Genomic DNA, 17,990 nt, shown 5'->3' on the forward strand with positions numbered 1-17,990 from the left:
TTCATTAGGCACATTGTGGCCAAATCACCACCTCTGCTGTGCATAATTTTATTTTTGTATTGTTGTTTCATGCTTACTAATTGTAGTAGACATACTAAAGGGATAGTTAATCCAAAAATTAAAAAGTCTATTCAGGATCTATTCACCATCAATTCACCAAGTGGTTCCAAACGTTTATGAGGTGTTTTTTTTTCTGTTGAACAAAAATGATGAGATTTTGAAGAATGTGGGAAACTGGTAGCCATTGACATCCGTAGTACACCAAAAATATCCATACATAAACAGTTTTCCATTTTTTTGTGACTCGTGCTTTTTAAAAATGTATTTATGCTTTTGAATTGCATTATGGCACCTTGATCTTTCCTCGATTTCAACTATTTGTTTTTATATTGAAAAGTTTGTAAAAAGTGTCTTTTATTGACAGTTTTAATGGTTTGAAATGATAAATTGAGTTGAGTCTGAGTTGGTGTTGTAAATTACAGTTCAAAACCTGGTAAAAAACTCTCACTACTTTTTCTATTTTACCGACTTGTATATTACAGTGCTCAGCATAATTGAGTACACCCCATTCTGAAAATGAAGATTTGTATCCATTTCTCAGTGAATAAAGGCAATGTATTTTGGCACATTAAAACAAAACAGATTTGTTAAACAGATATTACTATTAAAATAATATTCTAATCACCAAACATATTTAGAAATTGAAAGATAATACAATTAAATTTACGCTAAATATTGCAAAAATAAAATACAACCTGCAAAACTCAATTTTCTAAATTTTTTTTTGCTTTTCTTGATTTTCCTCTTTTAAATTTGTATTTAATAATTTTCTATAACATTTAAATTTGGGTGTACTAGTTTTTGGGCTGTTATAGTAAGTTATTTTGTTAGATAAGCTCCAGATTTGGCCTCAGTACTGACTAATCTAATGTTTATGCACAAATATAATATTGTATAGCTTCCTATTAAAAATATGAATTTAAAAGATAGATTTGTGAGAGGTGTACTTATTATGCTGAGAACTGTATGTCAATATATTGTTTCAAACTACTGAGATGTTAATAAAAGTCACTTTGTTAAACTAGAGTCGAATTTTCAACATCAAAAGGTGACAGAGCAGTGTTCAAGGTCCCACAATGAAATTCAAATCCATAAATAAATGGAAAAATATGGAACCTGTTATTTAATAGTAACTGTATTTGTTTTACTTAAAATTGTAAGGTAACTTGCTGCACATTTTTTTTGAGTTGACTCAATAAATCAAGTTTAGTCTGTCAACTTAAATTGACAGTACTGGGATAAAAGTTGAGTCAACTCAAAAATAGGCTGTGCAGCAAGTTGCCTTACAATTTTAAGTTTGTGTTTTTGACTTGCCTTATGGGACATTGATCTTTCTTCCAACAATGTTTAAGCTTGAAAAGTTGGACAAAGTGACTTTTATAAACATATTGAATAGTAATTTTCTGCTATTTAACAGACTTAATTCTCCACATATTATTTCTCATACATTATATTATTTCAAACTATTTCAATAAAAGTCACTTTGTTTGACTGTAGAGTTGAATTTTTAACATTAAAAGTAAATTTATATATATATATATATATATATATATATATATATATATATATATATATATATATATATATATATATATATATATATTTAAAGTATAAGTTAGAAAAGTAAAAATACATATATAAATAAAACGTATGCAATCTGCACTCCGAAATAAAAGTACAAAGGAGTAGTTCTCCATAAGTGGTTCAAAGAAAGCATTTATTAATATGGACTTTTTAGACACTAACGCGTACTATTTTAAGCTTTAGTACAATTTGTTTGGATGATAATAAACATGCACTATTTTTGACTGTTTTTAAAGGAATAATAATTTATTTAGTAAAACACATTTGACAGCTAATATGTCGATGATTTGACGCTTCGCAAAAGTTGAAGACACCTTTACCGATATCGAAATGCTTGCTTGATGTAAAATTAAGTTAAACAGCCAGTTATTCCTTATGCAGATTAAGAAACTTGAATAGGCCTAGGCTACTATAATAAAGAAAATCCACTCTAAATGTACAACTAAATAATTAGCTAAATACTCTTGACACATGAAAGTGTAAAGCCTGTAACTCACAACAAAGGTGTAAAGTTATTGCGTATCATATTTAACAAACCATTTACTACGAACTTTATGTAATTTCGCTCACATGGATAAATGAATTTTAATCACATGATGTCATTACGCTGCTGTGCCATCAGCCAATCGTTGCACGTGCCATCAGCCAATCGTTATCATGATTTCGAGGATCGATACATCAGTCCTTTACAACACACATTTCTGGCACTTCTGATCTCAGATCAGTTCATCCAGATATTTTAATCTGATTCGCGAACTTGTTTAAAGAACCAAATTAGCCAGAGATCAGTTATCAAGATTAAAAGATCCAGGATCTGTCAAATCATCTTAGATCATGTAAGCAAGATACGAAGAACAGACCCCTGGATCCCATAGTGCAATTCATGACCGTAAATAAACTGAAAATACTTGTGAATTACAAAATATTGATAATTAACAGATATTTTTTACAGTGTAGTATAAATTGAGAAATAATAATGCACTGACAAGTCTGATATCTGCATTACTCACAGTCCAGGAGAGAAGCGCAGCTCCTGACGTCCAGAATTGCACATGCCATTGCACGTTCATTCTGCTGCCCACCAGGATCCTTTTCCGAGCGTCCGATTGGCCTGCAGTCGAGCCCATATCACTGGCGTGATATCCGTGGAACCAGAAGGCACCTGAAGTCTCTCCCAGCCAGGCCCTGGATCAAAGTCAGCTGACCCGTTCCAAATGCACCCCTGAACCGTGCATCAAAATAGCACCGCAGCCAGTAGCTCAGTGGGCATGGGGCTCGGGCCGCGGGTTGGCCTGTGCCAGTGCAGGCCTGGGTGAACACGTCAGATTGATTTATGTGATGTGTGGCCCACCCTGACCCCTGTTTGTGGGCAAGCCGGCTGATCGTCTCTTCTGGCTGGTGTCCACCTGTTCTTGGGTCTCACTACACCAGGCTGAGGTGATGGGTCACTGATCACTATTCATATTAGCAGTGTAAGTTGAAGTTGAAAACTGTGCAAGAGATATGTCTTTCTTTATTCTATCAGGATGAGATTAAAAGAAGAGATGATATTACGGCAACACTAATTTGGTAAAATTCTTGCACATATCCTGAGCTGCAGCAAAGGATAATTAGGCACTGGTAAAACATTCCTTATTATAAAATAGCAGCTATATACAGTTGAAGGCAAAACTATTAGTGCGCCTGTGAAATCTTGTATTCTTTTTCAAATATTTCTCAAGCGCAGTCTTTTTTTATATATTTTTTCCAAAATGTTTCAAGTGCCTTGGGCTGATTTTTGCTGTTTATTCTGATGAATCCCTTACCCAAAGAGCACAGACACATTATTTAAGCTACTCCTGAGCTCTTTTTGTTTGATTTTAGATTTCTCAAGTGCTATTTAACATTTTAATAATTCATTTCTAATAACTAATTCCTTTTGTCTTTGTATACAAAATATTTGACTAGTTATTTTGCAAAATAGTAATAATTAGTTTATAGCAATTTAAAAGATTAACGAGATTTATTCAAGTTTATTAAATAGAAAAGTCATTGGACAACAGTGGTTTATCAAAAAAAATCTTAAGGGGCTAATAATAATAATTGAGCTTAAAAATTATTTAAAAAATGTAAAAACAATGTATTTTATTTCAGGCAAGCTGAATGAAAAAAGACAATATTTATATATAAATATAGAAAATGTTGAAAGAATGTCCTTGCTCTATTAAACATCAGCTAGGAACCATTCCAAATATTTCCAGTTAGGAAATATTTGAAAGAATATAAATATTTTATTATATATTATTTAATATTATTACTATTAATACAAATAATTTTGCTTTCAAGTTTATATTGCTTTTACTTTGTAACTACATCTACCAGCAGGCGGTGGTATTTTTACTGTATTTTTTTTTTTATTGTGTATTATTTTTATATGGTGGCATAGTGGCTTAGTGGCTAGCACTGTTGCCTCACAGCAATAAGGTTGCTGGTTTAAGTCCCGGCTGGGTCAGTTGGCATTTCTGTGAGGAGTGTAGATGTTCTCCCCATGTTGGCGTGGGTTTCCTCAGAGTGCTCTGGTTTCCCCCACAGGCCAAAGACATGCGCTATAGGTGAATTGAATAAAATAAATTGGCCGTAATGTATGTGTGTGAATGTGAGTATGGGTGTTTCCCAGTACTGGGTTGCAGCTGGATGGGCCTCCGCTGTGTAAAACATATTCTGGATGAGTTGGCAGTTCATTCCGCTGTGGTTATTACAATTTTTTTTTTTTTAGTTTAAGTAGTTTAGGAACATATATATTTAATTTTTACGTATTGTAAGTGTAAAAAAAAATTTGGAGCCCACACCAAAACTGAAAGGATAACAGCACTGTGGTTATGTTTACATTTTGCTTTATTTTTTGCTGGTGTATTTATTCAACACGATCACACAAGAATTTGTAACTTTATGATTTAGTGGCTAGTTTCTATGAATTTGTATGATGTCTTTCATACAATTTTGTACAATTTGCTTATCCTCCAATGATGGTTGGGTTTAGGGGTGGGGTTTGGGGCCGTGCCTCCTTTTAAAAATCATACATTTTCATACGACTGAACTCGACCTACGAATTGAAAAGAATCAGCCAATAAATTGACAACCTAAAATAGTTGTTTCCCTGTAAGATCGGGCTGATTAATTAATTTATTTTTGCTTACAATGATCTTACTAACTGATAAACATTTCCATTCTATTTTAACTAACCATTTTCAGATACTGCCTGTTTGCTTTTCAAATAATTCAGTAACTAACTTGGTAGCACTGAAAAAGAAATGTATTATAGTGAATCTTTTTATCTGACTACTACTTTAAACAATTAGATTTTAGTTTTAAAAGCAATCATGTTGATTAACCTGCACCACACCAAGCTGAAAATCATCAAATTCATTTTGTAGGAAAAGAAATAGGAAGAAATCACTTGTGTTAATGTTCATAGCATTATTAACTCTTGACTTGAGCATTGTCTGACTGGCCTGGTGTCATTAGTATCGGTGTCATGTCCCTGTGAAAGTTTGCAGAGGATGAGAAAGTTCAGACAGTTATGAATCCGCGCTCAGGGCCGGCCTCCTCAGCGGGGGTTATAATTAGGTTGTCTTAGAGTTCCACCAGATTGTCCAACTGGAAAAACTATGAAATTGAGGGAATCATTGGCCATCGATACCCAATTACGAGACTGGGACACCAGTACTTTTAAATCCTTTCACAGCATGACAATCCCAGCAATCTAATGTTTTGATCCTCAGGACGCTGCTCGCATGTGTACAATCAACCGAGAGGAACACATTAACAGTCTACTAGACATGTCGAGGCAATAAAAGAAATGTAATGAACTTAATGCTTCCCGTAAAGCCACATTAAATCCATTGCAAGAATAACAATGATGGTCTCATGACTATTTGCTGTTTTTTTAAGATTCTATTAGCATGTGATAGGCTTCTGAAATTTACTCATTTTAATTTCCTCCTCTCTGTTTTAATTATTAATTTTTTACTAAAATTACAATTTGAGATTAAACATTTATTTAGTTGTACTTTTTATATATTTAGACAAATTAAGGTTAATATAGACAAAAATGCATATAAAAATTTATACTATTTAAATTTTACAAAGCGAGAGAGAGAGGGGGAGAGAGAGAGTAGGTACAGTAACTGTAAATAAATGAATGACTAAATGAATGTTAAATAAATTGCATTCATCTATTTAATTACACAACATCTATTTATTTAATAACAGTTTTAAGAAATTTATAAATGTAAATGTTCAAAATCACAAGACTGTACACTTTAGATTCAGAACAGTATACAGAGATAAATTCAAGCCAGGCTCGTTCTGAAACTGTACTGCTACTGTATATACATTTCTGGAGGGTGCCAATTATGTCCCCGGAGCTACAATTTAGCAGTTTTTGTTTTCGTGAATCCACCAGAGGGTGCTGTTTATGCTTTTTAAGATCTCAAATTTCTCTTGCGAGTGCCATTCGCCTGTTGTTCTCACGTAAATCCACCAGAGGCCGCTGTCGAATGACTGAGTGACTGATCGACTGACCTCCTTCCCTAAACACAAACAATAGTGTTTTCAAAAACACATATTTACCCACCCACCGACAGTTTTAGAAAGCAATCACCTGATTTTTACCACGCTTTCAGATTTTATCATATTATCATCCTGTTATTTACTTATTTAATTTTTTGGATTCTTTTTTGTATTACCTGCTTTCTAGAACCGTAACGGACTTGAACCCTGTCATCGTGGTCAACTCCTCTCTGCATCTAAAGCCCGCCAACAATCATGGCGAGCTAAAGACAAACTGGTAACAGTGGGAAAGTCGTCCATACAGAGGTAAACGGTCAGCTGCTAGCGCAAAAAGGAACAGCGTAGCATTCGTTTTTAAGATGAAATGCAGCCATAAGTACTTCTGGCTACATAATTTGCGATCTCCAGAAATGTATCTAGGGCTACGATTTCAGAATAAGCGTATGATAGTTAAATTATATAAAAATGTTCCCATGTTGGCCATTTTGAATTTTACCTATTGTATATTTTTACAGTTATTGCTATATTTTACAAACACATTGGTGTTTTATTTCAAAACTCGGCATGTGTTTTTTGTTAGCATTTCCTGAAGATATCCAAAAGTATTTGTGGTCAAAATATATTGACTGGTTAAAAAATAATGTAATGGCTTTTGATTAATTTTGTCTGTTGTCATGCGATTCCTTTGATCATGCAGAGAACAAACCAAGGTGTCGAAATTTCCAGAACTTCCTCTCTAACAACTTGATCAGTTTTAAAAAACCTATTTTCAAACTCTACCTCAGGGATGTCCAGACGCAGTCCTGGAGGGCCGGTGTCCTGCAAAATTTAGTTCCAACCCCAATCAGACACACCTGGGCTAAGCTAATCAAGCTCTTACTAGGCATTCTAGAAACATCCTTGCAGGTGCATTGAAGCAAGTTGGAGCTAAAAATCTGCAGGACACCGGCCCTCCAGGACCGAGTTTGGACACCCCTGCTCTACCTAGTCTATTGGTGCTTTTTTCACCAAATTTGATTCTGATCATCTCCACACCGTTGTGATAAAAAGGTCTGGTTTGATCAGATTGATAGACAAAGCAATTTGGGAACAGAACCACCAAAAGTGTTAAAATTCGCATTGTTATTGCACATTGAAACTGAAATTTTTGTCAGTCATAAAAAAATTAAAACCAGGTAAAATTTTTTCTCTGTTTTGTATCCGAAAAAGCCAACATAGGCTCATTCTGAAACCGTAGCCCTATATATGTTTGTGGAGATCATGAATTATGTAGCCAGAGCTCCATATGGCTGCATTTACTCTTTAAAACGAACGCTGCGGGGCAGTATGACGTTGCTCCTTTTCGCGCTAATCAGCTGACCGCTTACCTGCATGTGAACAGCTTATCTGCTGTTACCAGTTGGTCCAGTTAGCTCGACATGTAAGTCAGCAGGCATGACATGCAGAGCAGAGTTGAGTGTGATTATGATGTTCAAGTCCAGTGAAGAACAGTTCCAGAAAGCAGGTAATGAATGCTATAACCACTGACTTCCATAGTATTTTCTTTTCCTACTATGTAAGGCAATGGTTACAGGTTTTTGACCAGGAGGTAGGGTTCGAGTCTAGGTAAATCAAAAAAAGAAGCCAAAAAATTAAATAAACAAGTAAATAACAGGGTGAGAATGTGGTAAATTCTGAAAATGTGGTAAAAATCAGGCGAGGGGTTTTCTTTTTCTGGATTGCTTTTTAAAACTGTCGGCTGGGTTTGGGGAAGTGGGTAGGTGGGTCAATCAGTGCTTTTGAAAACACTGTTGGTTGGGTTTTGAGAAGGGGGAGTGTGGGATGATTGGTTGGTTTGTCGGTCAGCCAGTGAGTTAGTCAACAGCGGTCTCTGATAGATTTACGTGAGAACAGCAGGCACGAATGGAACTGGCGAGAGAAATTTGAGATCTCAAAAAGCGTACACAGCAGCCTCTGGAGGATTTGCGAAAACAAAAACTGCAAAAAAAAAAAACGTAGCTCCTGGGACGTATTTTGCTGGTTCCAGAAACGTATATAGGAGTACGAAATCAGAAAGACAGAATTTGGCGAACAGTTGAAAACCCTATATGCTGAATGCAATGACTGGTGCACTTCTGCCCTGCTGCTGTTTGGGGTGTGCAAATGTGTGTCCATACATTAGACTTATTGCCCATAGAAATTATAATAGAAATTGTGGTCTGTTGCTGCAATACATCAATGCTGTTGCCAGCTATTATAATGTCTATAGGTACTGCCAGTCTCTGTTCAGGATTTGTTTATGTACGTGAATGTGTGAAGTATCACAAGCAATGTATAAAAATTCCACAGATTTCCTGAAATTGTCTTTGCATTTCGGGATAATCCAACGCAGCTCTTTGATAATGAGCTGAACTCTCATTCCTTTCTACGCAGTATTGGATGAACACAATATGCAGCCTATTCCTCTTTTTTTTCTACTTTGGAGAAGAAAGGAGAACAAGGCATCGCTGCTTGAATTGACACCAGAATGTTTTAAATTTATTTTTAATAAAGGATTAATTAATATGCATCGGACTTGATGTGAAGGCTTGTTTACGTGACAATTTTTTGCATTTAAATATGAAAGAAAAAAAAAAATTCGGACTTCAGTGTGCAAGGATCAGTGTGATATTGCCAATTATAAATGACTAGTAAAGGGGTTTATTTTGACTTTTAATTCTTGAGTTGATTGATTGCTGTTGGTCTGATCCTCCATGTTTTGCTCCTCATTGGCTGTGTTAGGTCCCTTGATTACTTCTTGCAGCTGTAATTTTGTACTATTTATTTTTTCCACATGCTTTTTTCGCTGCTTTCTTTTCTTCAGAGAAAATATTCCATATCCTCAATAATTTTTATGATGTGTATTAACAAATTATGTTTTTTGACTGATGTATTTCCTCCTGCTTAGCTGACATGTTCATACATCCCATCATTTTAATTATTATCATAATTTATGGGAACACCATTTTTTGGGGGTTGTTATATTCCTGTCAAAACCGGTCGTTAAATGCGTTAAGATATGATCATGTCCTGTCAGGGACTACTTCAAATCAGACACTTCTTTTGAATAGGATATTTCTTGATGGCCTAAATTTTAATGAACAGCACCCCTCTCATGTTTGGGGTTTGATATGAAATGGTGCATTGGCGTCCTTGATCTCCTGCAGTCATCCTCGAGGTGTTCTCTAATATGGCTGAGAGTGACATGCCTCGACAGTTAGCATTTGCACATCAATAAGGCAATGCAGAGCATTGACCCAATTACAGGGCTGGAGATCAGTGAGTCTGGAGCTCCGGTGGGCTCAGCTTGGCAGGGTCACAGGGAGCCGGGTCACTCCATCGGCTCTCAGTCTCAGGGTCAGCCGGTGGTCAGGAGATGAGAGAAAGCACTGCCTTTAGCCTTTGAGTGCTGTCATCTTTTCCTCTTATCTTCTTCTCTTCATCTGCTTCTTTCTCACAGACACATGTGCACGTCTCATCTGCTGCTGAATTTTGGGCCTCTTGCCTTTTTATACACACATACACACACACTAGGGGTGTTTCCTCAGAAAAGGTAAAAGAGGCAGTGCTATTTTTAAAAATATATACATTATAATTAGGGCTGGATCACTAAACGATAAGGATAAACAATATTGATAAATCACGATAAACGATAACGATACATAACGATAAAATAACAATAAATAACGTTAAAACACAATAAAATTTGTCAATAACAATGATAAGCTCTTGACTTTCTTACTTTATATTGATCTAAGAGCCAATCACAAAGCAGAAATGTGCAACAATGGGAATCTAGAAGTGTCTCAATATTAGAGAATTTATTGTCCGAAAATATGTTAGGCCATTTAACAGACCTTCTAATTTTCATTGTTGGGTACTTTTAAATCTGAAAACATAAACAACATATAGAAATATATATCATTATTGTTCAAAATGTAAAATAATTATTGCGATTGCATTTTTCCTTGGCTGTGCTTTGGATCAGTGTCTTGCTGAAATTTACACCCTCGTTTCATTTTCATCATCCTGGTTATGTAGATGTTGGACTGAAGCATCTAATATTAATTTACAATGAAGAAGGGCAGAGGGTTGCTGGGGAACTACTGAGAGATTTCAGTTGCTGTCTGGGCTTTCACTGCCTTTCTACACCTCCCTTTCTTCATGAGTTCAATACTTTTTCCCTGTGTCATTTCATTTGATTTGAAATAACCTAATTTATAAACTAATTAGACTAGTTTTCTTTACATTTATGGATTTCTTTTTCATTTTTGGAAGTCTACAGCACCTTTAGAAATGTTTTTGAGAAAAATGGTGACATGTTCAATACTTATTTCCGCAAATATTATATACAACCGTAAAGCTGTTAATAGACTAATGAATTAATAAACGTTAATATAGTAATTACACACACAATTGTAATGTCGATACTAGCATTATCTATTTATTATTAACAGTTATAAGAAATTTATGTTCAAAAATCACAAGACTGCACTCTTTAGATTCAGAATTTCAGAACAGTATACAGAGTTCAATTATATAAAATGTTCCCATGTTGGCCATTTTGAATTTTGCATATATTTATATATATTATATGTGTTTTTTGTCAGCATTTCCTGAAGATACCCAAAAGTATTTGTGGTCAAAATATATTGACATATAAAAAAAATTATGTAATGGCTTTTGATTAATTTTGTCAGTTGTCAAGTGATTCCTTGGATCATGCAGATAACATTTGTACCATGGTGTTGTAATTTCCAGAACTTCCTCTTCCTCCTAACATTTTGATCAGTTTTGAAAACCTATTTTCAAACTCTACCTAGTCCATTGGTCCTTTTAACTGGAAATTTATCAGTCAAAAATATGTTGTCATTTAATGGACACTTTAATTTTCATTGTTTGGGTTCTCTTTTAAATCTGGAAGTATCAACAACGTATATTGAAATACATATATAGTTATTGTTCAGTATGGAAAATAATTAGCAACATTGCTTTTTTTGCCATATCGCCCAGCCCAAATTGTAATATTCTCTTTCTCTGTTTTGTTTTCTGCCCTTGAAAAGTTGAGTGTCTTAACTGACTTTAATTTCTTATCTGAAATGATAATATTCTTAATGAAAAAATTTTTTTTAATTTGTTTGAATTAAAACGGTGTAACAAAGGAGCACTGTTCTCTTGTTTTTGAGGAGAATTGCTTTTTACATATTTCCTTTAATTTTATATTAACTTGTAATTTTGTGGTTTATATATTGTATATTTGTTTTTGGTATTTTTAAATTAAAAATTCTCTCTCTCTCTCTCTCTCTCTCAAAAACAAACAAACAAACAAACAAACAAACAAGCTAATTGGTACTGTACCACTTGATTTGTTTATAGAAATAATGTATAACCCTAATATATAACAATAAACCTACATAAATAATGGAATTTAAAGTATTGTTATTTGTGGCTTCATGCTTGCAGAATGCATTTTGCAATATACTGTAGCAATTCGACAATACCCTTTATTGTTTGGTAAACACACTGATCAAAATTTAAGAACTTTAACCTAATATTCTGAAGGTTATGGCACATAACTATGCAGCGTGCCAATTTGCATACTTCTACTATGCCCTAAAAGTATGTACTTTTTTGTAAAGGAAAAGTATACACTTTTCAGTGTGTACCAGAAGAGTATGCAAGCTTTGGGACATACAGTACAACTTCCTCATTAACAGATCGTAATGTTGCTTAGTTACAAGCCCTGTCAATCATCTTGACACATCATCCACATTTCCTTCATATTACCTTCCTTATTGGTGAAGCATGATCCTCTGCCATTAGCAAGTCTTTCATGTTAAAATATCTCCTCAGGTCTTTGGACAATTATGCATTTACAAGTTATGAAGTAACAAATAACAAAGTTTATGTTCAAACTTAAAAGAATATAAGTTCACATTGTTGTTGCAGAAGAAATAAACACTAGATATAAATTATTAGTCATCCAAATAACTTTACTGAAGCCTCTCTACTTGACAGTTTGTTGGTAGTTGGTACACTCTTTATCTGAGTTTGTAGGTCTAATCAAACTCATGTCCAACATGCAATGTATTGTGGGCAATATTGGACAATTCTACACTTTGAATTTTTTACCAGAAAAAGTAAACCATCTGGGTGACGCAGTGGCTTAGTGGTTAGCACTGTCATCTCACAGCAAGAAGGTCGCTGGTTCGAGCCCCAGCTCGGTCAGTTGCTGTGTCTGTGTGGAGTTTGCATGTTCTCCCTGTGCTTCGTTTCCCTCAAAGTCCAAAGACATGTGCTACAGGGGTATTAAAGAAGCTAAATTGGCTATAGTGTGTAAATGTGAGAATGTATGGGTATTTTCCAGTGCTGGGTTGCAGTTGGACGCTGCATCCGCTGCATAATACATCTGCTGGAATAGTTGGCAGTTCATTTTGCTGTGGCGACCCCTGATAAATAAAGGGACTAAGCTGAAGGAAAATGAATGAATGAGTTAACCATCTGGGAGCCTTTGGCACACTATTTTCAACATACTATGGTTTGGGACCTACTAATTAAATTTTAAAAAAATACTTTTTAGGACAGAGTATTGGGACAAAGCAATTGTCTCTTACAGACATCACTAGTCTCTCTCGGACATCACTACTTACTCACAGCACATCACTAGTCTCTAACTAGTTTCCCCACACTGTTCTGTCACCTTTATCAGTTCTTCTTACTGTAAGTCTCTCTTTTAATTTTTTTTTTGCCATAAGCATTAGATTCCTGTGCGTATGAATGGAAGTCTATGGTAAGAAAACTCCAGTGACCGCAGCTTTACTAGGTTTTCTAGAAACATCCTTGCAGGTGTGTTGAGGCAAGTTCGAGCTAAACTCAGGATACCAGCCTTCTAGGACCGAGTTTGGGCACCCCTGGTCTAGACAATATTATGTATCTTATAAATCATAATGTAACAGTAGCCAAAAATGCAGAAAAATGTATCAAATATGCATAGACACATGTCTGCAAACTATCTATCAAACCAAACTGTAAGAAGAATCAAAAAGTTCATAAGACTCCTAAGAGACTCATAAGAGACTTTGCCTTGTCATTCATAAGTCTAGCATGCACTGACACACACACATGCACACAAAAACACATCGCACTCATCACGCTGTAAAGTGACCTGTCAGTCAGCCCATTCCCACAATCCTTCACCTCGGTGAGGAGTGGAGGAAGACTTCTCTCGGCTCCATGCCTTGTTAGATCTATCATCCCTTTAATTAATAGTGTTTTTACGGCAGCGTCTGAACTGTGTCATTTCCATTATTGGAAAACCCAACGCGATTAATGAATAATTTTCATTTTTGATCCATTATATCATGCCAGTTGATCTCTTTTCCGCGCGGCTGAATGATAGCGTCGTTTTCTGCCCCTCGATCAAATTTAATTTGGCCCTCTATTATATTACAGTGTTGCGACTGAAGTGTCAATTTTTGTCAGGCAATTAGAAGCTATAACCTGTGAAGCTAAGTTTGATAGGCATTGTAATTGGATTGTTTCAGCAATAGCTTGCAACGCTTATAGCTCTTTTTTTCCTCTCGTTTCCACCCGTTTTCACTCCTTCCTGGCCTCTGATGCCAGCACTTTCTATATGTGTAACATCAGAGCAAATAAAAGATGGTGGTCTGAAAGGGGAAGCTAAGAGTGCTATTCTGGCAGAAACTCCCCCTCTTTGCCGCTTTGCCAATTTGCATGGATTTGCGGTACGTCTTTTTCTGCTTTTGTGGTAGATGTTTGTCTATTCATCTTGACCCTGCAAGAAAAGCATAGTGCTACATTTAAAGCTCTTGCTGGCAGAATTGTGGCCTTTGTTGGTCCTGACACGGATATAGAAAGAAAAAAAGTAGCTTCACTGAGGGTGAAGTAAGAATCCAGTTATATAATCTTGAATATATTTTGCTGCTGCTTCAAATGAATGAAAATGAAAATTGATTATGGTACACACATGTACATGTATATCAAACGCAACTAAATGAAACACCTTATCGCCCAATCATACACCCGGCTCAATAAGACGCAAGACTTTTGGGTATGCTGGTCTAAAAAGGAGGTGAGGTGTGTTAAGGCACATTGTTGGCTCGTTACTATTTTGAAGGAGTGAAATAGACTGCGCCATTGACCAACTAAATGCAGGTCTAAAGTCCAGCGCAGACCATGTTAGTTATGCACCTTTGCAGGTCCAAAAGCTTACACATTGCTTAATATACACAGGATGTACAGCAATCGACAAATTTCTATACATATGAAAAAAAATAAAGGATTAAAATTATTATTTTCTACATAAATACAAAAACAACTACCTCCGTGCCTCACCTCAGTTTATTCATGACAATTTGCATTAGTATAATGTTATTATTGTTAGCAGTGTTATTTATTATATGCATATTTATATTTGTTTTTAATAAAAACAAGTATAGATTTGTTTTGGAGACGCATACACAACCATATCGGGAATAGGATTAGGACGTATGTCTGGATATAACTCAGTTTTTTGACCACACTTTGTTATTATTGTTCATTTATTTGTTAGCTGAAAATTAGAACTGAATTTAGAAATAGATTTTAAACTATCCTTTGTGCTTAACAAATTAAATTAAATTAAATATGTAGGCTAATGGATGTCTCCAGAGGAGTGAGTTTTGACCGTTTCCTTATCCATGAAAGTAAGAGTAAAAGTAAAGAGAAAGTAAAGAGGCCAAATGGAGGAGGTTCATTCTTTATCCTCGCTGAGATGGTCTGTTTAACTGTTTTCTCACTAGTGAAGCATTCAGTTTTTCCACTTACAATGTCCTCCATGTACATAGCAAATGTATCAATGGGTGATGCAACTGAATCTCAAAGGGAATGTGAGATGAGACTCTGATTTGTTAAATGCACGTTATGCTCAAAACACACCCATAACTCATTAAGTGAATAAGTACAACCCTGTTAGACCATGTGCCAGGGTGCAAAACATAATTTTCCACCTTAAAATAGCAAAAGGGGATTCGAACACTCCCTTAATGCTTTTGCGCCATGTGCTTTAGACTTTGCGCCTAGATCGTTTTCCTAGCTGTAACTATTTTATGTATTGTCAGAAAAGTGGCTAATTTGTACAAATTAATTTGCACAAAAACATACGATATTTAAAAGGAGTCATGTCCCCAAACCCCACTCCTAAATACAACAGTCATTGGACAATGGGTGAATCATACTAAAATGTACAAATGAGATTCATGAAAAGTCACTAAACCAAGCCATTCATTCGAAAAGTTATGAATTGCCATGATATTGTGTTGATCATATCATGTATGAGACTGCATTTCAATTATGTGGAAAAAGACATTGATCTGAGATGAAACTGTTTCAAAATCTTCCCTGTTTGTTATTATATAATCCATTATATGCAGTTGGCAAGAGTATGAACACAGCAGTATTACAGCAGTATCAATACTGAAGTGTTTTGATTTCATTTTCAATATAATCGACAGCTATAAACAAAGCTGATAACTTAGTATGAAACAAGAGAATGAGTCTGCAATACACAGTAGTGCAATACAGTTCAGACTTTAAATACTTGTTACTGTTATCAGCTTTTTTGGAGGACAAAAATCCGCTAGATGGCACGATTGACCAATCAGATTCAAGTATTCCAGAGAGTCCTGATATAATTGCTTTTTCCTCTCTGCAAACAATTACATCACATCAACAACATACACCAGTGTATGTTTATAATGCAATGCTATGGCTACATGTCAGATGTGTATCATTAGTGAATTAAAGAGCTAAACTGAGGTGTAGAGTCGTGTTAGATTAGCTTCAGTGTCTACAATGAGAGCTGTTAAAAATCTTCGCCTGTGTCGAGTGTTCTGCCCTTTATGGCAAAAAAGCAAGGCCTTTTTCAGTCAGAAAGTAAATTAGGCTTCTTATAACGGCCTATTTTTTGTCGCCTTTTCTTTCTCAGCATGACAAGAACTGTGACACGGAGTGTATTGGCCAAATTAATGAGCACTTCCTAGTAGGGTTTCAGGAACACATTAAAACACTCCTGAAATGAGCCCTGTTCAGATTTTTAGCCACAAATCTGTGTCACATGCTTCCAGAAAGAGACTTGAGACTTTGTCAAGTGTGTTTTTTTTTTGTGGACTTGGCTGTAATGGAGATTCTTTTTAGTTGGAGCATCCAAATCGGAAAGACAAATGCTTTATGATTTGCCCTTTCAGCTGGAAATGCAGGTGTCTTTGTTAGAAATGCATGGCGGTCAGAAAAGCTGCTCCTACATGTAATTACCAAAAGATTTTTGGCATACACACCAAATGATTTTTCCCCCAGGAGTCCCAGTAAACACTTTCCCCTTCCTTCACAGTAGGAGGAAGTAAAATTATACATTCGGTCGAATGAATCTGGAGATGTGTTTTGTTTTCATAAAACTCTTAAGTTTTGTCTAAGTGATGTCACTTTGCATAGTTTATTCCTGTCCACTTTGTTACTGTTAGTTAATCCGTAGCTCTTCCCCAGCAGTTCTGCAGGCTTTAGTTTGGTATATCTCTATAGACAGCCTTTATTATTCACGCTTTGCCTCATTCCTAAATAATTGGATGCTCAATATTGATTACATTTAAAATAGCATTTGCTCAAATTCATTAGCTCTGTTTTATCAGCTAAATGCAAGGTTTCTGCAAAGAAAACAGTAGTTAGCATTACTGTCATATCACTTAGTATACAGCATTTCAACTCATAAACAGTGGTGGAAAGAGTACTGAAAAACCATACTTAAGTAAAAGTACTATTACTTGCCTAAAAATGTAGTGCAATGCAGAGTAAAAGTATCTGTTGTAAATATTATTCAAAGTATAAGTAAAAAGTAGCCCTTTTAAATGAACTCATGAGTAGTGAGTATTACACTGTATAAAGCTGATTAATTTACAATTTAATTTGTGGATGTGTGTAAACGTAATATTCTGTAGTACTCTTAGTTATTGTCCAGCAGGCACACAACATCATAAGACACTAATATTAGGTTAGATTTAGGTCGTGACGTCAGGTGACCAAAATTCAGTGTCTAGCCAGCGTCTAAAGACAACAATATTTAATGTCCAATAATGACATCAAATGATGTTGATATTTTGTTGATTTTAGCTTGAAAGTGCCCAAAATCCAACGTTACATTGACGTCAACTAAAATCCAACATCTTATAGATGTCATAGTGCTAATGTCCACAAAACATCAAGCTGTAACATCACTAGACATTGATATTTGGTTGATTTTAGGTTGGACTTTTTCTTATGCCCATAGACAAGAAAAAATAAAGTAGTGACTGCATGTTGAAGGAAAGTAGTGGAGTAAAAGTACCAATACTGCACTAAAATGTACTCAAGGGAAAGTAAAAGTACACAATTTTAAAACTACTATTAAATTACTATTACTATTAATTACTATTAACTACTTTTAAAATGACAAGTCTTGAAAAAAAACTGCTCAATTATGGCTATTACTTGTAATTTGTTACTTTACACCACTGCTCATAAATAATAATGACAAAAGGCTTCCTACCAGGCACCGGACGTTACAAAGATGCAAAACTGACGTTGGACTCCAATGTCAGACTAACTTTGAATTTTGGTTGCATGTGAAAAACAGGTTGATGTAAGACTCCAACATCAGTTTGAGGTCAGACTTCAATGTCAAGATGAATTTTAGTTAGTTCATGACACAATCAACCAAAAGATCAGTGGCTAATGATGTTAGCTTTTGA

This window comes from Danio aesculapii, chromosome 17 (assembly GCF_903798145.1).
Source record: "Danio aesculapii chromosome 17, fDanAes4.1, whole genome shotgun sequence".
Lineage (NCBI taxonomy): Eukaryota > Metazoa > Chordata > Actinopteri > Cypriniformes > Danionidae > Danio > Danio aesculapii.